The 25,825-nt window shown below is 42.9% G+C and overlaps 1 long non-coding RNA gene across 1 annotated transcript; it reads left to right on the forward strand.

Annotated features, from left to right (window-relative positions):
- Positions 1-5,105: 5,105 nt before the first annotated feature.
- Positions 5,106-23,863, forward strand: LOC133231594 (uncharacterized). Its single transcript, XR_009731166.1, has 2 exons — positions 5,106-5,255; positions 23,616-23,863. It is a non-coding gene; the product is annotated as an uncharacterized LOC133231594 (long non-coding RNA).
- Positions 23,864-25,825: the final 1,962 nt, after the last annotated feature.

Below are 25,825 nucleotides of genomic sequence, written 5' to 3' on the forward strand. Positions count from 1 at the left end.
CTGCCTTCCCCCAAAGAGGCAGCATCCCTGGGTCTTTCCTGATTCTGATGTGGGCAGAAAACACAGAAACATTTACATCAAGATCTGCTGGAAGCTGTACCTGCTTTGGTCACCTCATCTCAGGCACCTTTTCTGTTTTCTTCCTTTCTCTCCAGAACCTCACTAGTGGTCCTCCTGGGTGTTGCTTTGCCTCTGACAGTGCACGAGGAGCCTCTCCATAGAGTGCATTTTTGGTCCATAGCCCTGTTGTAATAGCCCGTAGTCTGATGGTTCTCAACCAGCAGTACAGCCTCCAGGGGACACATCAAACTCTAGAGCGCAGTTTTGGTTGGATAAAAGATGCAGGAGGTAGAGAGTTGTCCTGCAATGTTCTCAACAATTGTCTCTTGTCCTGATGGACTTCAGGTTCCAGCTGGACATTCCTGAAGGTGCCAGACTTGTTTACACATATCTGAATCTAGAACATGAGGACTTTTTCACTGAACTTTTAATTTGCAGTGAATTGTCCAAGAATACAACTGTAGTGTCAAACAAGGGAATTTTTGTTTCTTGTTTTGGTAATGAACATTACCAACATTCACCATTTTGGAAATTTTGTTCATCATGTTGAAAATCATTACTACGGTAATGATGCTCATAATATCTGAGTCACCGAGGTAACACTCCCGTGTGCCTCTGCGTGTGTATGTGTGCATGTAAACATACGAGGCTGCTTACTTCATTATGTCTTCTAGGACAATTATGCCCAGCATTTACATATCAAATGCATATTGTTTTATTATAATTTATTTCCTTTCACACACATCCGGAATACTATGGGTACTGAATTATTTTGAGTTTTAAAAACTTTGAGATTGGTTCTGTTTTATCTGTTTTCATTCTAAAGATAGTAAAGGGTAGACTGTTGATGGCCACAAAATCCTGCATCCAAGTATGCGTGTCCTTTGCAATGGGACTCTGCCACTCTTCCTGTTCACAGGAGAAGTCTGTTTCCTCGTCTCTGGGAATCTGGGGTGGCCCTGAGGCTGGCTTTGATCAACAGATTATGTAGAAGGGATATTATATAACTTTCAAGGCTAGATCTTAAGTTTCTTTGCATTGTCTGGTGTCAGCCTCTTGGAATACCATCCAGAGACCACTAGGCCAGGTGTGGCTTTCCACAGTATGAACTGAGGTGCACTCAGTTCAGTTCAGTTCAGTTGCTCAGTCATGTCTGACTCTTTGCAACCCCATGAATCGCAGCACTCCAGGCCACCCTGTCCATCACCATCTCCTGGAGTTCACTCAGACCCACATCCATCGAGTCGGTGATGCCATCCAGCCATCTCATCCTCTGTCGTTCCCTTCTCCTCCTGCCCCCAATCCCTCCCAGCATCAGAGTCTCTTCCAGTGAGTCAACTCTTCGCGTGAAGTGGCCAAAGTACTGGAGTTTCAGCTTTAGCATCATTCCTTCCAAAGAAATCCCAGGGCTGATCTCCTTCAGAATGGACTGGTTGGATCTCCTTGCAGTCCAAGGGACTCTCAAGAGTCTTCTCCAACACCACAGTTCAAAAGCACCAATTCTTCAGCGCTCTAGCTGACAGCTAATACAACTGCCAGAGATGAACAAAGCCATCATGGGAAAAAATTCAGAATCCAGAGTCTCTACAACATAGTATGTAATGACCAGCAGACAATTAAAATTTGCTGGATACAAAGACACATAAAATGTGACCAATAGTCAAAAGAAAAAACAGTTAATAGAAACAAACTTCAAAATGACCCAGATGTAGGAAGTAGTTGACAGGTCTTTAGAAAAGAAACTATGAAAATATACAAAGATTTAATCATAATGAGCAGATAGGAGAAAGGAGATTTAAAAAAAACAAAAAACACCAAGAACCAAATGGAAATTCCAGAATTGAAAACTAAAATATCTGAAGTGAAAAATTTATTAATGGGTTTAATTACAAACTGGAGATGCCAGAAGAAAGAGTGAGTGAAGCAGAAGGTGGATCAAAAGAAATTACCCAATCTGAAGAACATAGAAAAAAATTAATTGAAATAAAATTGAACATGGTCTCAATGACCTATAAGACAATATCAAATGGCTGATTGTATGTGTAATTGGAGTCCTATAAGGAGGAAAGAGAGAAGATCAGACAGAAAAAAAAGTATGGAAAAAACGTTGGAAATTTTGTGGAAACATAAACTTACAGATCCAGGAAACTTAGCTAACCCCACAGCTGGATAAATCTAAAGGAAACTGCTACCTACGCACATTATCGTCAAACTACTGAGAACCAAAGAAAGGAAAAAAACTTGAAATCAGAGACAAAAACTTCTTTACATCCTGGGGAACAATGATACAAATGAGAGCAGACTTCTCATCAAAAACAATGGGGATCATATGACGATGGAATGCATCTTTAAAGTCAACTCGAAATTCTTTTTTCAGTAAAAAATACCCTATTCATGTAAAAAAAAAAATGAAGGCAATAGAAAGTCATTTTCAGCTAAACCAAAGATGAGCAGACCTGCATTTCACAAGATGTTAAAGGAAGTTTTTCAAATGAAGGGAAATGGCACCAGATGGAAACTCAGATATAAAAGAAAGGATGAAGAGCACTGATGATGGTGAAATGTCAGTAAATGTAAAAAGGCAATACTTTTTCCTTTTTTGTTGTTTTTAAAAGACAAGTGACTGCTTCAAGGGAAAAGTTTAGCATTATATCATGGGGTTTGTAATGTACAAAAATGGAAAAAAAAAAAGAAAATGGTGCAAGAGATGGGTAAATATAATTTTATTGTTGTAAGGTGCTTACACTGAAAAATATTTTGGGTACCCCAGGTTTGCTGGTGTCCTAGTCTTGAGTGATGGGGACAAGCACAGGGCAGGCAGCCCCATCTCTAGGGGGAGATGGAGGAGAGGGCAGGGGGCCAGAAAGCCCCTAGAGAAAATGTTCTGCTCAGGACCAAGGTGTTCCTTGGGCTTAGGGTAGACATTTGGGGTCACTAAGATGAAAAGACTGCATAAGCTTTTCTCTGCATGAGCACAGAGAAGAGCTAAAACTCTTGAACTTTTAGAGCTACAGGGAAACTTTGAGATGAAAATCTCCCTTCCTTACATCTTACAGATGGAGAACCTGAGGCCGGGAATGATGAATCACTTTTTTGTGAAGGATTGGCTAGGTAGTAACTGTGTTCAAGATTTGAACCCTTGTCTTCAGGTCCTGAACTCTGCTCTCTTCCCCACGCTACTTCCCTAAGCCTCTCCAGGTCTTCCCGGGAGGCCTGACCTCCTGGCCAGGTACTCTAGAATCATTTTTGGATCCTCATAAGAGAGACTACAGGACTGCTGCTGCTGCTAAGTTGCTTCAGTCGTGTCCGACTCTGTGTGATCCCATAAACGGCAGCCCACCAGGCTTCCCTGGGATACTCCAGGCAAGAACACTGGAGTGGGTTGCCATTTTCTTCTCCAGTGCATGAAAGTGAAAAGTGAAAGTGAAGTCAGTCAGTCGTGTCTGACTCTAGCGACCCCATGGACTGCAGCCTACCAGGCTCCTCCATCCATGGGATTTTCCAGGCAAGAGTACTGGAGTGGGGTGCCATTGCCAGGACTATTACTCACTTAATACCTAGAGAGCAAACAACGTGGTACCACTGACTGGAGGAAAGCATTCCCCAGGACTCCCAGTACAACTAAGAACCCAGCACACAGCCTTTATCTTGTTTCCATCAGCATAACCTGCTAGGAAGAGAACATCAAGGCTTCTCCCTGGCACCTTATCAACAATAGGATCGGTCAGGTCAGTGGGGTGTGGGGAACCGTGGTGTGAACACTCAGCATGGATGGGAGGATGCTGTTACCGTGGCTACAGCTCAGCTAGCTGCCAATCCTATCAGCAGAGGAGAAGCTTTGCTGTTCAGAAGGGGAAAATCCTCCAGGTCTGTTTCACACTGAGGCAGGGCATCTTCCCAGCCTGCTTCACTCCCTGGAGGTGAGGGAGGGAGCGGCAACCCCCCAGGCTGGGCCCAATTTGTTCCCCACTTGTAGCCTTAGGAAGGCAAGGGGGGACACTTAGAGCCATATAGAGATTCCACTGGGCTTTTTTCTCTACTTCTGGAAGTGTCTCTCATCGTAAACAACACATATTGCATATTAAATGTGGATTTTTTCTTACTGTAAATAACTTTAAAGGACATTTACAATTTTGCTTCTGAAATGATTGGGTCACAAGTAACTAATTTAGTATTGGTTATGGAAAAATCCCATGGACAGAAGAGCCTGGTGGGCTACGATCCATGGGGTCGCAGAGTCGGACACGACTGAAGCAGCTGAGCACGCATGCCCTAGCTTTCTCAGACAGTCTCCTGAATACTGGGCATTCTTGCAAGGTAACTAAAACCAATCTACACATTGTTTTCAAATGTAAGGAAACCTTTTACACATCAAAATATTTATTTGTTTGTTTGCGGCATGCCAGATCTTTTAGTTTTGGCATACGAGCTCTTAGTTGCAGCATGTGGGATCTAGTTCCTTGACCAGGGATTGAACTCAGGCCCCCTTCTTTGGGAGCATGGAGTTTTAGCCACTGGATCCCCCAGGGAAGTCCCTCCTTTTACACATTCTAAATGTAGCCATTAATGAAGTCACTCTCCAAGTTCTGTCCTATAAACTTTAAGCATTCAACTAAATTTGTGTTTTCAGTTTTCTTTTCATATTTTGGAACCAATAATTCTTTTCCAGGCCTTAAGGATTTTCACAGGCTCTAGGCTCTCCTCTATCACACCTAGTGGATAAGAGGACCTCATCTCAGTTCTGCCCCTTGTTAGCCAGTCACTCTGGGGAGGAGGGCCTGGCCCCTTCTGAGCCTTCTTTTCCTCAGTGGGTCTTTGAGGAGCAGAGTGAAGCAGACACTGCATCCTCTGTTCTGGGATGCCCTTTTGGGAATAGGCTGGATAGCAGGTAGAGCCAATCCAGGTGAGTCTAGAACTTTGGCATACGGAACCTGGGGGGCCAGATTCCTCCTACTTGGCAGGTGAGGGGTTAATCAGGCTGGAATCTGAGTCCAAACTGGGGCCTCCGTTGCCTGAGCAACAGGTGCCTGCTCTGTGCTGTGACTCAGATGGATGTGGGCTTTGTGAGTGGGCTCCAGCCCCCCAGGACTTCCTGCCTGTGACGCTGGCTCCTGATTCAGGCAAGCAGCCTGAGTCACTGCTGGAACTTCTCCCGCCTCCTCCAGCCCATCATGGGACCTGCCTCCCCCTCCTAGGTGCTGGGACTGTGGGAAAGGACTCTGAGCACAGCAGCCCTGGGATGAAGGATGGGAACACACCCTTCCTGGCTTTTGGGGGCATGTAGGATGCAACCCTCACTGCTTACCCCCTCACCACAGATCCAGGAATCCCTACCACCCAACACTCTGCACCCAGAGGTCAGAACTTCTCACCACTTCTCCAACATCTGTTTTCCTGTCCCTGTGCTGTTGTTTATTCCATTTCCTCCTGCTTTATTCATCTGGGGTCCCGCTGTTGACCATGCCCCCTTCCTTGGCAAGACATCCTTTTTCTCTTTGCCACTATACCTCCACGCTCATCCCTCTGTCTCAGGCCTTATCTCCTGTCTTGTTTGAATTTTGGCCAGTCCTGCCTTATCTGGGAAGAGCTCTCTAGGAACATTTTGGGCCACAGACAGTGGGATGTGTTGCTCTTTGTGCGTGCATGCTAGGTTGCTTCAGTTGTGTCCGATTCTTTGCAACCCTGGACTGTAGCCTGCCAGGTTCCTGTGCTGTTTACCCAAATTCACTTTCCTCTTTCTCCTGGCCACACAGATGGACTACATTTCCCAGCTTCCTTTGCAGTGGCATTGCCCTTATGATTGATTGTTCTAACCACTGGAATGTGACAGCAGATAACCTTGCACTTTCTGGACTAAGATTGTTTTTTCTTTTCTTTTCTTCTTTTTGGCCACACCACATGGCTTGTGGGGTTAGTTCTCTGACCATGGATTGAACCCAGGTCCTCGGCAGTGAGAGTGTTGAGTCCTAAACATGGGACCATCTGGGAAGTCCCAAGACTTTCTTTTCTTATGTTATAAAGGTATAATTTACATACAATGAAATGCACCCTTTACAAGTGTGCCATTTGATGGGTGGATGTCCCCGCTACCAGATGGATGTAGACCATCACCACCACCACAATCAAGTTATAGAACAGTTCCATCATCCCAAAGGTTTTCTTGTGAGCCTTTGCAGTAGACCCTCCTCCCACCCCAAACACAGATATCACAGATCTGCTTTCTTAGATCTTAGGTGCCATTTAGAGTGGTTTGCATAGTTTAAGATGTCATATAAATGCAAATCACACAACATGAAATATCTGGCTGGCTACTTTTGCTTAGGATAATGTTTTGAAATCCATCTATGTTGTTGTATGTAGCGGTAGTTTTTGTTTGTTTGTTTTATCTTTTTGCTGAGTAGGATTCCATTATATGAATCTGCCATAGTCCCATTAATTTTAAGCATCCTGGTAGGTGGTCATGGTAGTTTTAATTTGTATTTCCTTGATGACTAAAGCTGTCAAGCATCCTTTTGATGTACTTCTTTGTTGTTTGTATATCTCCTTTTGTGAATGCTTTAAAAACATTTCCTCATTTAAAAATGTCTTCTTATGATTGAGTTCTAGAAGGTCTTTATAGAGTCGGGATGCAAACCCTTTGTCAGATATATGGATTACAAAAATGATCTTTCTGTGGCTTGTCTTTTCATTTTGTTAATAGTATCTTTTGAAAGGAGAAAATTTTCATTTTAATGCAGACCAATTAATTGGTTTGTCAATTTTTTTTTTGATGATTTGTTCTTTCAGTATCTTATTTAAGAAATCTTTGTCCCAAGTCACTGGACGAAAAACTTTAAAAAATAGATGTATCTTTCCTCCCTCCTCTTCCTCTTCCTCTGGCTAGAAGCAGATAAAAACAAGGACCTCAGGGGATGGAGAGGCTGTAAGATGAAAGGAGTTGGGGATCTAATCAGTGCATGAAGGAGAGTCCTCAGCCAGGAAGGACCACCTTCCTGGGACTGGTCACAGAAGGCAGAAAGGAGTGCCTGCTGTGTTTACACCACTAACATTGTGGGTCTGTTTGTTATGGTAGGTCGGCCTGCCTGGAACTTATATCTCTCCAGTTGTGCAGATAGAGTTCTTAGCCTAGGAATCCCCAGCAGCGTTACTGCCAATGATGAAAGGACCACGACCACTAATCACTCCTCTCTGTTCCTAAACGTCCCCACTGACCTTCTCCAAAGAGAGCATATCGTGAACTCAGAGGAAGATTTGCACACATCTTCACTGAAGTGTTAAGGTGTGGTACCTAAATTGCACTGAGCTGAGGTGAGGACAGATGGGGTGCTGTGTTCCCCCAACCCCTTGTGAACCCAAAGTAGAGAAGTTATGACTTTCAGCCAACCTGTTATCCTCTTCCTCACTATCTGATCCCCCATTCCCATTGGTTTGCCTTTTGAGTCTGTATGAATGCCCATTGCCTTTAATCTCTGGGAACTGTCTTCCAACTCTGCCTTCTGTGCTTTTATCAAGTCTCAGGTTGGGTCGAGTCTTACTCCCCACTGGATAGGGTGTTATTGTATCAAGTGTTCTTATCAGGTCTGCCTTTAGTTTCTTTTATTTTTTACTTTATTCATTTGAAGTTGTATTTATTAAGCTATAGGACAGAAACAAAATAACAATCTATAGACTATATGTAAGCTATAAAAACTATTGATACAATGAACACTGTGTATCACCACCCAATATAGGGAAAAAAGATTACAAATACCTTTGAAGTTCCCTCTTTGCCCTTATCACTTCCCATCCCCCTCCCTTCCCTCCTAGGGATGATAACTATCCTGAATTTTATGTTTATCATTCTCCAGCATTTGTTTACAATTTCTCCACATTTTTAAACATTTTTGGCTGCACCTTGCAGCATGTGGGACCTTAGTTCCTCGACCAGGGATTGAACCTGTGCTCCCTGCATTGGAAGGCGGAATCTCAACCTCTGGACTGCCAGCAAAGCCCAGCTTGTGTCTTTAAATTGTAATATATGGTTAACACTTTCATCAGTAATGTGTGAGCTTAATGAGGAATAATTTACATATCCTAAAATCCACTTATTGTGATGGTATGGTTGAATGATTTTTGGGGGTAAATTTGTAAAGTTGTGCAGCCATCACCACTCTCATTTTAGAATATTTCCCTCTCTCCAAAAAAGATTCCTATGGCCCTTTTGCTGTCATTAAAAAAGAATACACTCTAGTGGGTATGAAATGTATCTCATTGTGGTTTTAATTTGCATTTCCTAATGAATATTGATATTGAGCATTTTTCATGTCAGTGACTATTCATCTGTCTTCTTTTGTGCAATGTCTTTTCAAGTCTTTGGCCCATTTTTAAAGTTGCATTACTTGTCTTTTTGTTATTGATTAGTAGGATTCCTTATAAATTCTTCACATGAGCCCCTGGTTAGAGATATGTATCATGAATATTTTTCTGTTTGTAACCTGTTTATTCATTTGGTTAGTAGCATATTCTGATAAGCAGAAATTTTGGTTTGCTTGACTTGTTAATTTTTCTCTCATGATACAGCGAAAGCTGTACTTCTGACACTTCTGGTTAACAAATGTGTGAGCCACCTCCCACCCCCACCCCCGCCAAGTAATTCTCTGTGACATCAGTTGGTGTCCTATAATTTAACTAAGTTCTGACACTGTCTACCTGGAGATAATGCCAGGTTCTACAGGGTAAGGGTTCAGTCCTCCAGGACTTCCCTGCCCAACTTCAGATGCCAGTCGGAAGCCCAGGTTGTCCTGTGTGCTTCTGATGACTCTATCAACTGGAAGTTTCCATGACCTCCTTCTTTAATTAATTTTAATGAATTAATTTGCTAGAGCAGCTCAGGAAAACAGTTTACTTACTAGATTACAGGTTTGTTAAATAAAAAAAATACAACTCGGGAACGGCCAGATGGAAGAGATACACAGAGCAAGATATGTGGGAAGGGGTGCAAGCTTCCATGTTCCCTCCAGCATCACTCCTCTGGCACCTCCGAATGTTCATCAACCCAGAAAACTCCCAGGATCTTGTACCTTGGGGATTCTTATAAAGGTTTCATCAAGTAGGCATGACCAATCATTAACTCAATTTCCAGACCCTCTCTGGAGAATGCAGGTTGGACCGAAAGTTCTACGCTTCTGACCATGGCTTGGTCTTTTGGGTGACCAGCCCCCATCCAGCAGTCCACCAGGAGTCACCTCATTAGAACAAAAGACATTCCTATGGCCCACGAAATTCCAAGGAATTTAGGAACTCTGAGCAGGAAGCAGACACTTATAAGTGTATATTTTTTATTGTCTCACACTTTGTCTACCCAAGTCTCAAAGATGTCATATACAGTGGGGTAGGAGTTGAATTCTTTTTGTTTTCATATGGATATTCAGACTTTCCTCTATGGAGTTAACTTGTTCAAAGATTAATTGACCATACATGTGGGTTTATTTTTTTTGGATGTCCTATTCTGCTCTATTCACCTATTAGTTTATTCTTGTGCCAAAACCATACTGAATTGATTACTGTTGCTTAATAGAAAGTCTTGAAATTAGTTTATAGCTCCCAACTTTGTTCTTTTTCAGTGCTATTTTGGTTCTTCTAGGTATCCTGAATTGTCATATAAGTTTTACAATCAACTCATCCGTTTCTTCAAAACTCCTCTCGGAATTTAGGCTTGTGAGCTATAGATCAATTTACAGAGAGCTGACATCTTAATAACGTCAAATTGTCCAATCCATGAACACTGTATATCTTTACATTTATTTAGATCCTTAATTTCTCTCCCTGGTGGCTCAGCTGGTAAAGAATCCACCTGCAACGTGCAAGACCTGGGTTTGGTCCCTAGATTGCGAAGATCCCCTGGAGAAGAGAACAGCTACTTACTCCAGATTTCTGGCCTGGAGAAGTCCATGCAGAAGTCCTCGGGGTTGCAAACAGTCAGACACGACTGAGCAACTTTCACTTTTAATTTCTCTCAGCAGTCTTTTGTGGTTTTCTGTGTAGTGGTTGCACCTTGATCATTAGATTCATTCCTAGGTATTTGCTTCTATTAATTCTATTGCAAATGATATTTTAAAAGTTTTCTTTTTCCATTTTTTGTTGCTAGTACATATAACAATAATTGACTTCTTATAATTTTATAATGTGATATTATATGCTGCAAAGCCAAGAAGCTCAGTTATTCTAGTATTTTTTTTTGTAGATTCTATGTATAAACACAGTTTTCCTGAATAATGGCAGTGTTCCTTCTTAATTTTCAATATTTATTATTTTTATTTATTTTCCTTTCCTATTACAGCATCTAAAGTTTCCAGTACAATGTTGAAGATAATTATCTAATAATTTTGCTATTGATCTTATAGGAAAAACATTTAATGTTTCGCTATTAGATACAATGTTGTTATCCTTAGGTATTTAAAAAAATGCCTTTCTTAAGGCTTAAGGAAATTTAATCTTAAGTCATTAAGGAATTTCTTGAAGACATTCTTTCATTATTTCCTTTTAAAAAACATAATGGGTGTTGAATTTTGTCTAACGCTTTTTGTGAATCATATAGCATGTGATTTCCACGTATATGAGCAGTTGTGAATTACATTTTTCCTTTATTATGTTAATTTTGTGAATTTCATTGATTTTTTCATTAATTTCATTGACTTTTTTCAAAAATTTTAACTTGACTTTTTTCCCAGACATTTTCCAAATGTTAATTAACCTGGCATTCCTATGATAAACACTACTTGGTTGTTATGTGTTTTTATATTTTATATGTAATATATATTTTACCAGTATATTTAATATTTCTGTAAGGATTTTATTCTCCCCAGTCATGAAAAGTATTTTTCATGGTTGGTGATCTATAGAAATCTGTAGAAATTCTTTTTTTAAAATAATACCTTTGCCAATTTTTGGTGTTAGAACTATTCTGGCTTTGGGAATTTGCTCAATATTGTTATTATTTCTTTCTTAAATGTTTGATAAAATTCATTGGTAAATCAATTTGGACTTGGAATTTCTTTGTGGGAAACTTTTGATATGTTATACTTTATTTATAACTTTATTTTATTTTAAACTTTATTTATATAGTAAACTTTATTTAGTATGTAAAAGGTTTTTTAGACTTATGCTTTCATATTATGTTAGTTTTTGGTGAGTATATTTTTCAAGAAGTTTATCTATTTCACCTGTCAATTTATTGGCATAATGTTGTTCATAATATTCCCTATTGTTCTTTTAATACATATAGAATCTGTGGTGATTCTGTGTCCTTTCTTTAATTCTTGATATTGTTAAGATGTGTTTTCTCTCCTCTTTTTTTATTAGTCTTCTCTGGGAGGCTATAAATTTTATTAACCTTTCTCAAGAAACAACTTTGGCTCTGCTTATTTTTACTATTGTTTTACCCAATTTTTATATAATTGGTTTTCTTTCTTCTTATTATTTCCTGTTTTCTGCTTACATTGAGTTTCATTTGGTCTTCTTTTTTTGCTCTATAGAAGCTGAGATCATTGATTTAATGCCTTTTTTCTTTATTAGTATAGGCATTTAAAGGTCTGACCTTTCTTTTAACCTCTGCTTTCGCTCTGTCCCCCAAATTCTGATGAGTTTTGCTTTCATTATCATTCAGTTTGAAATATTTTCCAATTTCCCTTGTTATTTTTTCATTGACCTTTGGGTTATTTAAAAGTGTTTTGCTTAATTTACATTTGGTGATTTTCTAGATGGCTTACTGTTATTACTTTTAAATTCAATTTCATCACATCAGAGAATAAGCATAGGCTTTCAATCTTAAAAAAAAAATATTTGAGACGTGCTTTATGACCAAGTATGTGGCCTGTCTCAGTGAATATTTCTTGTATACTTGAAAAGAATGTGAATTCTGTTTTTAGATAGAGTGATCTCTAAATGTCAGTGAGGTCAAGTTGGTGGATGTGTGCGTGCGTGCTCAGTCACTTCAGTCGTGTCTGATTCTTTGTGACCCCATGGACTGTAGCCCTCCGGGCTCCTCTGTCCATGGGATTTTCCAGGCAAGAATACTGGACTGGGTTGCCATACCCTCTTTCAGGTGATCTTCCCAACCCAGGGATCCAGCCCGTGTCTTCTGCATCTCCTGCATTGCGGGTGGAGTCTCCACCGTTGAGCCACCGAGGAAGCCCCAAGTTGGTGGACGCTGTGCTGTACTTAGTCGCTCAGTCACGTCTGACTCTGCGACCCTATGGACTACAGCCCGCCAGGCTCCTCTGCCCCTGGGGATTCTGCAGGCAAAAATACTGGAGTGGTTGCCATGCCTGCCTCCAGGGGATCTTCCCAACCCAGGATTGAACCCAGGTCTCCCTCATTGCAGGCGGATTCTTTACTGACTGAGCCACCAGGAAGCCCAAGAATACTGGAGTGAGTAGCTTATCTCTTCTCCAGGGGATTTTCCCGACCTAGGAATTGCACTGGGGTTTCCTGCATTGCAGTAGATTCTTTACCACGAGCCACCAGGGAAGCCTCAAGTTAGTGGATAGTACTGATCAAATCTGTATTCTTACATGTATGATGAGTGAGGATAGATTAGGACATGCTGTGTTTTGGTGGGATTCACTGATGATTTATTTGCAGGGAACTGAGTTTTGGTGTAAACACTCTTATTCAAGATTCATATATGTCACAATTTAAGAGTTGATCTAAACCAGCAGATGAAGAGAGTGAGCCTTGGCTAAGATTGCTTAGTTTGTTTAATTCACTTACTTGCTACAGACCCACTGTATGTCTATCCTATCTCTGGGGAGCTCAAGGAGAGAGGGTAAGCTTTCATCAGGAGGCAAAGTATTACCCTTATTGCCCTGTGATTAAGCAAGCACAGCTCCCATTTCATTTAGAGCTGAGCATGCTCAATGAGGCAGGGTCCACTCCAGTGGCTGAGATGAGGGACTTGATTGCCTTGGCACTGAGCATGCTCAGTGGGCAATTCACCTGGGGACTGAGCATGCTCAGTGGGCAGTGATCTGTTCACCTCTAATAGTTGATGTTCTGTGTGATTGTTGGAATCCAGGAGTTGTTAAAATTCTGATGCCACAAAATGGCAGAGTTTAGCATTATCAGCACCAAGCGTTGATTGTTCAGATGGGGAAACTAAAGACCAAAGAAGGACAGGGAGTTGGTGAAGGCCATACCATAAGTTGGTGCCAATGCAGGAATAAGTATTCAGGTCTCCTGTTTCCTCTCCAGGGCATGGCCTATTAGACTATTTCAGCCATGGGCTGGAACCTGAGAGAGTCCACCGTGGCTGACTTCTTGCTGCTGCTAAGTCACTTCAGTCGTGTCCGACTCTGTGCGACCCCAGAGACGGCAGCCCACCAGGCTCCCCCGTCCCTGGGATTCTCCAGGCAAGAACACTGGAGTGGGTTGCCATTTCCTTCTCCAATGCATGAAAGTGAAAAGTGAAAGTGAAGTCACTCAGTCATGTCTGACTCTTTGCGACCCCATGGACTGCAGCCTACCAGGCTCCTCCGTCCACGGGATTTTCCAGGCAAGAGTACTGGAGTGGGGTGCCATTGCCTTCTCCGGCGGCTGACTTCTTAAGGGTATTTAAACAGATGCAGTTTTCCTTTGGCTTCTTATTTGAGGAAACCTTCTCTCTTTTTTTCCCAACATCCCTGTGAGAAGAGCAGGTGGGAGGAGAAGGGAATAGCCATGGCCATCTCGCTGTCTCTTGGCTGTGCTGGAACCCCCATGAATTGTTTCCTCTTGGGACTGGTTTATTCAGGGCCGAGGTCACAGTTTGGGAATGGGAGCAGAGGGGAGTGCTGCCCAGAGATTTGTGGCTTAATTGCCCTGAGTGATTGAGAAGGTAAGGATGAGCAGGAAACCCTTTAGGGGGAACGGGTAATTGTTTGTGTACAGAACTCATATTGCGCTTGTTACAACATGTTTGCAAGCTGTCATGTATCGGTGGTGAGCGTGCACACGTGCATGTTTTAGTTACAGCAATTTATGCATCCTATCTCTCAATCTGTCAGAAAGTGGTGTTGCCACGAGGGCCTGATGGTTTGTTTTTTCTGCTTAAGCAAAACGTAAATTATCTGGCCCATTAATATCTGGATGCTTTAATCTGTTATTAGAGGAGAAAAGTTAAAATCCTGCACCAAGATGAATGTTTGCTTTTAAGGTGATTAATAATGTGCAGCTTCTAGCACATTCATCACTCTGTCAGTGGCCTCAGTTGGGAAAGAAGGAAGGAAACAGACCAGGAATATTGTGGGTCTGCTGCTCAGTGCCTCACCCCAATGACCCTTGCTATCATCTCCCTTCCTCCGGAACCTTCACTGGCTCCCTACTGTCTTTGCTGTAAAAGCCAAACTTCCAGCTCTTAGTGATGGCTCCGTCCTATCTGCCTTCCTGGAGCACCTTCCGTGTGCCCAGCCCTGCTCTGTGGGGGAGGCAGGAGAAGACAGGGAGGTACCTCTGCTCTCAAAGAATTTTCTGGGCATTAACAGAGACAGTAGCAGCTCACGGAGAGGAATCAGTGTCCTCAAGACAGAGTGAAGGAGTTTGGTGTTAAATTGGTGGGAATGGACAGCAAGGGCTGTCAGAGCCAAGAGAGGGAGAAATCGATGTGCTGGGCTGGATGGTCATGGAATGCTTCCTGGAGGGGGTGGGCTACACCTGGGCCTTGGGAAATGAGAAACCTGTGGATAATCACAATCAAAGATACTGGTTATTAGGTACCAACACCTCACCTGTTGTGGTGTTCTCAGACTCATCGTACTGGATGGACTTAGCATGACCAGGACCACCAGGTATCCGGGGGAAATCTAGTGACAGAAAAAGAGGGAGGCAAATAAAGTCATGATAAATGTATAATGCCACCCCCTCTACTACCATCATCCTTTAGTGGAGTAAGTGTCTCTTATTTTTAATCTGCCTAAGACTTATCCTCTCTGGGGAACTCTCTTCCTCCTTCCCGCAGTAGTTCTGGTGGAACTGTCAATCCCAGTGTTTCCTGTACAACTCTGCCCACAGGGATTGGTTCAGAGGGAGGGCATGTGACTCAAGCAGGGCCAATCAGATTTTTTCTATATGGGATGGTCAGATAAAATACAGGATGCTCAATGAACTTTGAACTTCGCATGAAAAACAAGTAATTCTTGTAAAATAAGTATGTCACTAATAGTGCGTGAGGCACATTTATACTAGAAAACTGCTTATTGTTGATCTGAAATTCATTCATTGGGCATTCTGTAATTTAAAAAACGTCTGGCCACCTTACTTCTGTGGAATTTACTCTGGTACTGGGGGCAGTAGGGTCTCTCTTTTAGAGATTGAGTTTATATGTGACTTCCCATATCACCTTCTCTAATTGGATCTCCACATTTTTCTCTCTAATATTTAGTTCCTTTTTGGTGCTTACCACACTCTCCAGTTCTTGAATGAAATTTTTTGTATATAGGTTTAATATCTATGTCAGGGGTCCCGGAAATAACGTGAACTCCACAAGGCAAAGGTCCTATCCAAGTGGACTCCAACTGTCCATCAGCATTTATTTGTGAGGATTCTTGAGTCTTCATTTGATAAGTTTCTCCAGAGAGGCTATCTATTTGCTTTGACAGTGCCTAAAATCATTCCTTGAGGTTTTTGAGACCTCACAGGTAGTATAATTTTTTTTTATTTTTTAGGTAGTGTAAATTTGAATGTCAAAGCTGTGGAAGAAGTAGCTTGTGTTTATAAGAAATTTTTTCCCTTTAACCAGTGCCAGGGTCAAGAGAGATGAGTTTCCTGGCTGTCTCTTTGTGGAAATCCTGCCTTATTTCTTATTCACTTTCTGAGTGTGTAGCCCTTTGGGATCTCGGCTTTAAGTAGGGATTTCAAATCAGAACTCCTGCCTTGGGCTGTGCTTGGGTTTTATCTCCCATGCCCTCCAACCTCCTGTGGTCTTCAGTGAAGAACTTCAAAGTCTCTGGGGTTTAGCAGAAACCCTCAGGGAGAAAGCCGACTTTAACACTCATTTTCTTTCCAGACTTCTTATTTCCCTTTGTTTTAGGGCTTTGTAGATTTCTTACTTTTGTGCCAGCTCAGTAATGCATTTAAATAGATTAAAAAAAATTATTCCACCATTTAGTAGTTTCTACTCGGGAGAGTCCTTCACGGAAATCAGATCGGTGCTGCCGTTGGAAACAAACCATCAGGTTATTCGTTATCAACTCAAGTTAATTTCTGATTAAAACCACTGTGTGTGCGTATGTGTGTGTGCCCAGTGAGTCCTGTCTGACTATTTGCGACCCCATGGTACTATTCCCATCAGGCTCCTCTGTCCCTGGAATTTTCCAGGCAAGAATACTGGAGTGAGTTGCCATTTCCTTCTCCAGGATCTTCCCGACCCAGGGATTGAACTCATGTCTCTTGGGTCTGTTGCATTGGCAGGCAGATTGTTACCACCAGGGCCATTTGGGAAGCTACCATGAGCTTTGTCAATCCTGGTGTTCTATTTCTTCTCCCTCTTTAGTGAAGAGAGGGGCTTGGTAGTGCCAACACATGAGTGTGGGGTGGGGATACCTGGTCCCGATCTCCTTTCCACAGGGGAACATGGTCCACCGGAATGACCACGGAGCCATCCGTCAGGTCGCAAGGCAGTTTCAGGTCTGGTGACTCTTGTCTGTAGTGTTGTATCTCTCTAGGGGCTGTACCAGCGGCCCCCCCACCCCAGGGCCTGGAGTTACAGAGAAGCACTCATTCCCACCGGGCAGAGGGTAGACAGTAGGAGTTCAGTCTGGGCGTCCTTGTCTAGTGACTCATACAGGGCCTGGCTCTGATCACCTGGATTCTAGGGAATGGCAGGGATGAGGACAATCTTGGCTGTGGGCCTGCAGCTGAGCTGAGGCTTTGAGAGCTTAGGGCTTGACGTAAGGGCCCGGGAACCTGGTGAGTGAGTGAGTCTGGGGGTCAGAGAGTCCAGCCTGTGGCCTGGGGCAATGGAGGGGGGGACGTGTTCTGAAGGATCAGATGTTGCTGGTTCAGAAAGTGAGCACAGACCCTGTAGTAACTGAGGATCTTCATAGACTAGGGGAGGAGGCTCCTTCTATCGTTCTCTGGGTCTCTGTGAAGGTGGACCCAGGATTCAAACTTTGGGTGGTCTCATTCTCCCCATCCCCGTTCCTTCTCTCCCTTTCTCTCTGTCCTTCCCTTGCTACCTTCCTTTAGCTTAAAACATCCATTAAGTTTTTACTTACTTAAAAACAGTGCTCATTTTTCTTTCTTTCTTTTTTTTTTATAAAAGTGATATATGTTCATTATAGAAAACTTAGAAAATGTAGAAAAGTACAAGGAAGTAATTATTGTTTACCCCAACTATTATTTATAACTATTATTTATATTTTGCTGTATATATTTATATCTTTACCACATATAACTAATACATACATAGTTTAATAATTTCTATTGTAAAATGTAAATTTATGTTATAAAATTGGATGATAGTCTATGGCATTATTTTATAGACTGTTTTTTCCCCATTTGATTTATTATGAAATATTGTATTTCTCCAAGTGTTCTTTGAAAAGATTATTTCGAACGGCTCATGTGTAAATGGAATGTGTATTTCGAATGGTTCCTTTGTGTAGATGGAATATCAGGTATTAATCAAATATTCTGCATTTGAATGCTTTCTAAATTTTTCAGCCTTGCAAATAATTCCTTGAGGGACCCCCTTGTACATAAATTTTTATGTGTAGCTCTGATTTTTTTCCCTATGCATATATTGCTGTGAGTGGAGTTGCCACTTAATTTTTTGAGAACACACAATGTCGTTCTACAATCATATGATATATATTTATATGTACATATGTCACATCAAATGCCGAGCAATACTGTGTTCTGCAGAATTGTGCACTAAAAATGACATGACTTCTGGGAAAACCATGGTTAAGGCAGATCACTCAAGATTTATGCTACGTTGTAACTGCAACACTAATAAACAATAACAATCCTAATAAAAAATGCTATTTAAAAATTAATTAAGTATCCAATAAATAGGGCTACAATCGCGTTGCTCAAAAAGTTGCTGGCTGGAAAGGGGTGTAAGGAAGGATAGGGGATGATGAATTACCGTGACAAGGACAAAATGTATCAAGACACAGAATCATCATGTAATAAGCACTTTCAAAGAGCAACAAGCAGCCAGATCCAGCCATGAGGAAGAGCACGGTTGAGTGGCCATGAACTACATCCCACTAGGGCTTCCTGAGCTCAGCTGTGAGAGCATCCTTTTGGGTTCAGCTGCTGGTTCTTGGTGGCTTAAAACATAACCTTTTGGGAGGAAATGCATACAAGTCAATGCAACCTCTGGCTTCTATTCACATCCTTACTTTTGCTGCCAGTTGCATCTGACCTCATTCTCATTGCAGAAGCAGAGGCTGCAGCTAACGGTCTGAATTGTGAAACTGCAGCCCAGAAAGGCTGCACAATTGACATCCACTGTTGGTGTGGAGAAGTCCTTAACTGTAGTCTACACAACACTGAGTATTTGGATCTTTTTACATTTTTGCCAATTTGATAGATTAGACTTGGGATCTCATTTTAAAATGTGCATTTTTTAATTACTGGAGAAATGGACTATTTTCATGTGTTCCCTAGCCAATTATATGTCCTCTGTGAATTGTGAGGGCCTGTCTGATGCCTGTTTCTCTATCAGAGTGTTTGTATTTTTCTTATTGATCTTTCTTTATATATGAAGGCTATTAATCCTTTTTCTGTCATGATGTTGTCAAATATTTTTCTCAGCTTGTCATTTGCTTTTCAGTTTTGTTTATGATTCTTTTGAGGTACAGAAGTTTGAAAATGTTGTCATGAAATCTAAAGCTCTCTTCTTTTACTGTTTTTCCCATTGCTTTATGCTTGGAAACTTCTTCCCTGTTCAGCAATCAGTTAAATATTTATGGATATTCTCTTCCAGACTTTTATTCTTTGCCAGTTTCTTTTTTTCTATTTCATTTTAAAAATTAGGCTTGGATTTATTCTGTTGGTTAGTGTGATGTGATGATCTAATAATTTCTCCCATATCCCAGTTATCCCCAATATTTAAAAATTGTATGTATCCCTGTAAATAAGCTTCTCATATTTCCCATAGTATATATTAATCTCTTCTTGTTACCAATTAGGCCCATTTAAGGTTGACATATCCTATTTCATTAATCTGTAAGCCAGTGCTTTCCCTATTTTAGTTATTATAGATTTATATACTTTAAAAATACATATTTAATTTGTTATTTATTTATTTGGCTGCATTGGGTCTTAGTTGAGGCATGTAGGATCTTTAGTTGTGGGGTGCAGGATTTAGTTCCCTGACCAGAGGTGGAACCTGGGCTGCCTGCCTTGGGAATGCAGAGTCTCAGCCAATGGACGGACCTCCAGGGAAGTCCCAGATTTATATACTTTAGGTATGTAAATATCTCAGAGTGCAATCTCTCCTTCCTCTTTTTTACCCAAAGTTTTCTTAGCTAAGAATTTCACTGGTTTCTTCTTCCAGACAAGCTTAAATTTATTCATTGGGAAATGTTATTAGGGTTGTGTTAAACCAGGAGTCATCACTTTTTTTTTTTTCTTTTTGGTAATGGGCCAAATACAAGACATTTTAGATTTTTGTGGGCTACATGTAGTCTATAGTTCTTCCTCCTTCTTTTTACATTTTTTTCACAGATGTAAAATATAAAAACCACAGTTTAAGGGCTGTAGAAAAACAAGCTGTGGGCTGGATTTGGCCTGCAAGCTGTAGTTTGCCGAGTCCTAATTTAAACCAATTGAATGGTCTTTCTAGGGCTGCTGTAACAAAGTACCAGGAACAGGGTGGCTTAAACCAACAGAAATTTATCGTCCTACTGTTCTAGATGTTAGAAGTCTGAAATTAGTGTATCAGCAGGCCTGTGCTCCCTCTAAAACCTATACGGGAATCAGTCCTTCTTTGCTTCTTCCTGGCTTCTGGTGGTTTGCGGGCAATCTTCGGTGTTCCTTAGCTTGCAGCTGCATGACTCCAGCCTCTGCCTCTGTTGTCACATGGTGTCCTTCCATCTGTCTCTGTTTTCACAGGGCTGTCTTCTTATAAGGACACTAGTCTTATTGGATTAGGGACCCACCTTACTCCAGTGTAATCTCATCTTGACTAATTATATCTTCAACATCCCTATTTCCAAATAAGGTCATATTCTGAGGTTCTGAAGTTAAAACTTCACCATATCTTTTTAGGCAAGACACAATTCAACCCATAACATAAATAAATAAATTTGGGATGAGTACAAGTTGAATAGAGTAGAAATAGAGAGTGCCAGATCTAACCACTCAACCACTAGGGAGCATCAAATAGACTAGAAATAGATATCTTCTCAATATTGAATATTTCCATCCAAGATTATATAATGTGTTCTATGTTAATTATTTTTGTGACATCAAATCATCCTTGCAAACCTGGTTTATCCCTATATATTCATCAGTATAATTTTAAATTTGTCTTGCCACTATTTTCATAGGAATTTATATCTACCTTCCTAAGCAAGCTCAGTCTTTAGTTTTCTTTCTTTTTTGCTATGTTAAGTGTTATCAAGACCATGCTTCCTCTGTAGAATGAATAACTTTGTTTTCCATATTTGTGTACATGGTGAGAATAGTTTATATAGAATGGGAAGTAATGCTTTCGGGAAAGTGTGAAAGACTTCACCAGTAAAACCACCAGCTCCTCTGGCCTTTTTTGGCAGATAATACTTTGACAGCTCTACAATCCCTACATGGCTACTTCTCCTTCTCAAAGCAGACATATTCAGAGCTGAGTCATTAGAACACCAGACTCAGAGCTCTAAAAATGCACTCCTGCACCTGGATATACAAAAGGTGCACAGGTACTTGACCCTGAACTCCGAGCATGGCTTTGAGATCAAGCTGATGGGCTCTGATGTGGGCAGTCCCCCGTCACAGAGTAAGTTTGTTGATGCAAGGTATCAGGAGTTCACCTGCGAGTACATTAGCCCGACTGTTGCTGACCCAGCTATATCTATATACATTGGAGCAAGTGTGCAGTGATCAGAGGGAGCATGGATGGGAAATGGAATGTGTCATACTCTGCCAATGGGTGGTGCTTCTAGCAATCACTGAAGCAGCAAAGTGGGGTCAAGGGCTGCAGACCCTAGCTACCCTCTTTGGCTTCAATAGGAACCTGCCAACTCAGGCATCCATCTTTCCAGTCCAGCCCAGCACACCCAGGGCTTGCCTGTTTCGACACCAGTCCTCACCATGTTCCCACGTCCTCCGCAAGGCATGGAGTGCACCTGCTCCCGTTGGGTGCCCACAGGCGATTGTGTGCGGAACAGCCCATCAGAATATCGGATTTCTGGCCACTCTTTGGAGCTGCTGCAATCCAATATGTTTCCCCATATGTTTGAACCTTTCTGAAATTCTTCCATCTGTTTCTGGGAAATGTGAAGGAATTTAATGATCTTTTCTGGGGTTATTAAACCGACAGCTGTTGTCATTAATAGAGGACATTCTTTACTGCAGCGAACAAACGCTAGTCATAACTTTAGCCTGTCGTATACGCTCTCGGTTAATGACTAGAGCGTTTGTCTCAAGACTGGGGTTATGAACATGGGGAGGGGGGGTTCTGTTGCCAGCTTTGAAGATGATTCATCTTCAGAGTGTGAATGCCCTCACTTCTTTTCTGTACTCTAGGCAGCTTTTGAGGCAAAATGTATAACTGGCAAAAAACAAAATCCGATCCGCCGCCAGCCGTTGGCTTGCTTTGAAAATGAAGGAGCTCGAGTGCTGAAAAGGAAAGATTACATTTTACTGTGTGTTTCAAATTATGGTTCATTTTCTAGTAGAATGGTGGAGGCAGAGAAAAACCAACTTTTATAGTTTGAATTGAAGGTTAGCTACACTGTCATACATTGGGAGCTGGGAAACAGGACTGGGCACACACAGAATGACAACAGGGAGGAAAGGGATCTGCCTTCTGCCTGACCCCGGGGTGGAATGGGCTTTGCTGACCAGTAGCCTTAAGGGTTGATCTTTGGGGTTCAGCTAGCCTCACAGGTCCTGGTAGCAGAGGGATGGAGGAATTTATGATCTCACCAGGTAAGATTCCAAGATGCCAGAGGTGGTAGGTGGAGTAGGGAGGTGATGTCGTGTCAGGGTACAGCCATCCCAGCTGACCCTGTCTAGATCTTCCAGGTTCTCCAGGAGGGGTCTTGGAAGAGCTGGGGCTGACAAAACCATGTTTAGGTCCTGAGAAGCTGGGTTATAAATGGGTAGTGATCAGAGAAGGGACCAAGAAGACCGCCTCTACCAACAGGCACTTGGCAGTGGACCGGGCCCAGATCCTCCTCCCTGCCCTCCTCCAGCTGCCATTCAGGTTCATCGAGAGCCCATAGTGGAGGTGGGGGCTCAGTGGTTGGCTCTGGATCTTGGATTAGTTCAATGGGGAGGCTCTGACGTCTGTGACAGGAGATCTGAACAGGTCAGGAGAGTGAACCTGCTTTACTGCCTGATGCCTGAGGTTTCCGCTTGCTCATGGAATGAGGAACCAAACCCACAGCAGGAAGCTGAGAGGGCCCAGCAGTCAGGAGTCAGGGAGACAAGGTGGGGAAGGAAGGGGGCAGTGGCCACCATAGGGTCACTGCTGCTCTCCTTCTCTAGTGATAGAGGGTTTCCTCTGATACCTCATTCATCCACCCATTCAAAACCCTGAACGGAGTACTTCCATGGACTGACATTTTGCTCAGCCCTGGGAATATCAAGGGCCTGAGGCCTGCCCCCAGGAGCCTGCAGTCTTAACGGGGAGACAGACATTCAGACCACATGGCGCCGTTGTGTGGTGGCTGCTGGGTAGGGGCACATGCAGGATGAAGTGAGGCATGGAGAAGAGGTGTTAATTAACCCCTGTTTTGGTGGATCAGGGAAGGCTTCCTGGAGGAGGCAACATCTCAGCCGGGTACAAGAGGACAAACAATCCATCCTGCCCACAGGGCGTGGGGGAAAGTTTTGCACAAAAAAGGCAGCAGCAAAAAATCCCCACAGTGAGCGAGACACTGGAGCAGGAATGTCAGGTGTGAGTTGGGAGCAGCCAGAGATGAGGCTGTGTGGGAACCAGATTCTTGGGTGGGCTTTATAACTCGACCTCACCTGACTTTCTAGGCTTGCAGCTTACAATAATGTTTATAATTTGCTGTGATTTTCCTGTTGGCTTTACCCTCTGCCCTATATGCCAATTAGAATATAAAAATCTAGCAAAGTGTACATAAAAGAGATGTGGGTATTTGCTTGTGAACTGGCTGCTCTGCTTAGAGATTTAACAACTTCACAGTGTCTCCATATCTTATGGGTGGGGGGAGAAAGAAAAAAACCATCTCTTGGCATGGTTGCCTTTGTTACCATCAGGCCCTCTCCAGGATCAATCCTTTAGGGGCGACTTCTCTGCAGGAAGGGGTCTATCCTGTGAAATTTCATGTCTCATCTTTTCCCAGAGTGCTGGACACAAAGATGGCCTCAAAATGTTTCTCTCTCTCTCTTGATTCCAGATGATGATGTGCCAACCATTTGTCACTGGGCAGAAGCTGGTACCTGGATGTTTCTGGTTGGAGGATTCAGACAGCAGCATTCCCTGCCTCCCACAACCCACTACAGGCTCCTTTGTAATCTCTGAATTTGCACGTGGGTGTAAAGGTGCCTCTTGAGAAAATCCACCCCCGCCCCAGATTTCACATGAAGAAGTCGCCGGAGTTGGGAGGGATTTAGAGACATCAAATAAAATATTTCTCAGATTCAAGCAATGCTTGAATCCCCTTTTAAAATGGAAATATTTTCAAAGAACCCTTCCCCCACTTTTGTTGAGTCAAGTAATTTCTATCATAATGTTACTTAAGTACGTACCGACATGAAGGCTAGAGTAAAAGCCTTCTGCTTATGGCTCTCATATGACTATAAAAGCAAAACAAATGGACAAATTATAGAATGGCAAACTACAAAATCAATAAAATTCAAATTAACAGCATTAATTTAATGGGATGTCATTTTATCAAACCTAAATCACCACGCTGCCCATGAGCAGGGGCTGAGTGAGCGGTGCAGCCCTTGAGAGCCTGGCAGGCTTGCAGGAGCTATTTTCCACCCCTCTCAGTTACAACTCCATGGAAGCGATGTCTTTGGTCTTGCCTTGGCCCAAGTGCATCACCCACAGAGCATGCACACCTCTGCCCTTTTCTTCTTAGCTTGCTGTCATTAGCAAAAATAAAGTCTAACGTGGTATCTAAAAGATGGAAAACTATTTTTAAGCCCTGTCCCCTGTGCCCAGCACTCAGGAGGAAGTCAGGAACACTAAGAAACAGACCGATCCTGGCCTTATGGAGCCAGTGGAGAAAACCAGACTTCCTCATGGAAGCATCAGCCACAAAGAACTGCCAGCCATGTGATGTAATCTGGACTCCAGCACCAGAGTGCCTGAGAAGGAGAGGTCAGCTAGACATGGACCATCAGGGAGCCAACAGTGGGGACTCTGAGGACAGAGCTGGCTGTGCTGGTCTTGTGGGGTGTAGACTCTGTGTCAGTGGGGTGGGGAATTCCGGCTCTGGCTCTGTTCAGGAGGAGGCACCTTCCCTGGGGGCTTTGGCCAGGATGCTGTCTGGAGGGGTAGGGGTGGTCTGCCCTATGGGACTCTTGCCCTCTGCTTTTATTCACCTCTGCGTCCTTCCCCTGACACTCAATGGGGCAGCTTTCAGACCAGGTCGCTCCTCCAGGAAGGTTAAGCCAGGAAAATTCAGCCAGCATCAGTAGCATCAGGCCAAACCACAACAGTGACAATAAAGGTTTATTTAAACAGCAAGCGTTTACGTACCAAGTCCCTGTATGAGGTAGTGAGTGTGGAGCAATATCAAGGATCCAACGAGAAAGAGAAATCCTGTGAACAGACCACTGCAGTACAAGAGGAAAGCGTGATGAGTCCTTGCCAAGAAGGAGGGAAGTTAGTCCAGCTTGTATAGGGACAGAATCTAGGCAGGCTTCTAAGAGGAGGTGGCCTCTGAGGGCCGGGTAGAATCTGGAAAGGTGGAGATGAGAGAGGAGAGTCTAGATGGGGTGGCTGCAAGAAATCCTGAGAACATAGGGGCTGGAGTCTGGCTTAGGAGAGAGAGGCCAGGCGTGGAAGGGCACAGAAGTGTTAGAACTGGTAGCGGAGTTGTGCCATAGAAGACAGTCATGGCCAAACAGAGGGACTAGGGGTGTCTCCGACAAGCAAATCAGAGCCCTTATGTTTTCCAGGCCTGGACTGACCCCATCTGATCAGTGAGCTGGTTCCATCCCTCTGGGAGTGTGGGGAAAGAGCAGCGGGAGAAGAGGCAGGAGGTGAGGACTACCGTCTAAGAGAGGAGATAAGGCTGTGGACCAACGGGGCAGCCCTGGATGGACAGAAAGGACACGAGGTGACTACAACCCATGGCTTCCCATCTCCTGTTTGTTACTGGTCCACAGATTTGAACACATGCAGAAGAACTTGCTCCACCAGTCTCAGGGCCTGGAGATGCTCCCCACCTTGCTCCAGAAGAGGTTTCCAAGAGAGGGCTCTTGGAGGATACCCGTTACAATCACTCTTTGCCACCCTAATCATATCTCCTCCCTCCAAGAAATTCTGATACATTCTGCCTGCTCCCTGTCCCAGTCTGGCAGCCTACTGTCTCAAGGGCCCACCCTGCCCACTCAGCCTGACACTGAGCTGGAGGACAAAAGCGTGACTAGA

This window comes from Bos javanicus, chromosome 19 (genome assembly GCF_032452875.1).
Source record: "Bos javanicus breed banteng chromosome 19, ARS-OSU_banteng_1.0, whole genome shotgun sequence".
Classification (NCBI taxonomy): domain Eukaryota; kingdom Metazoa; phylum Chordata; class Mammalia; order Artiodactyla; family Bovidae; genus Bos; species Bos javanicus.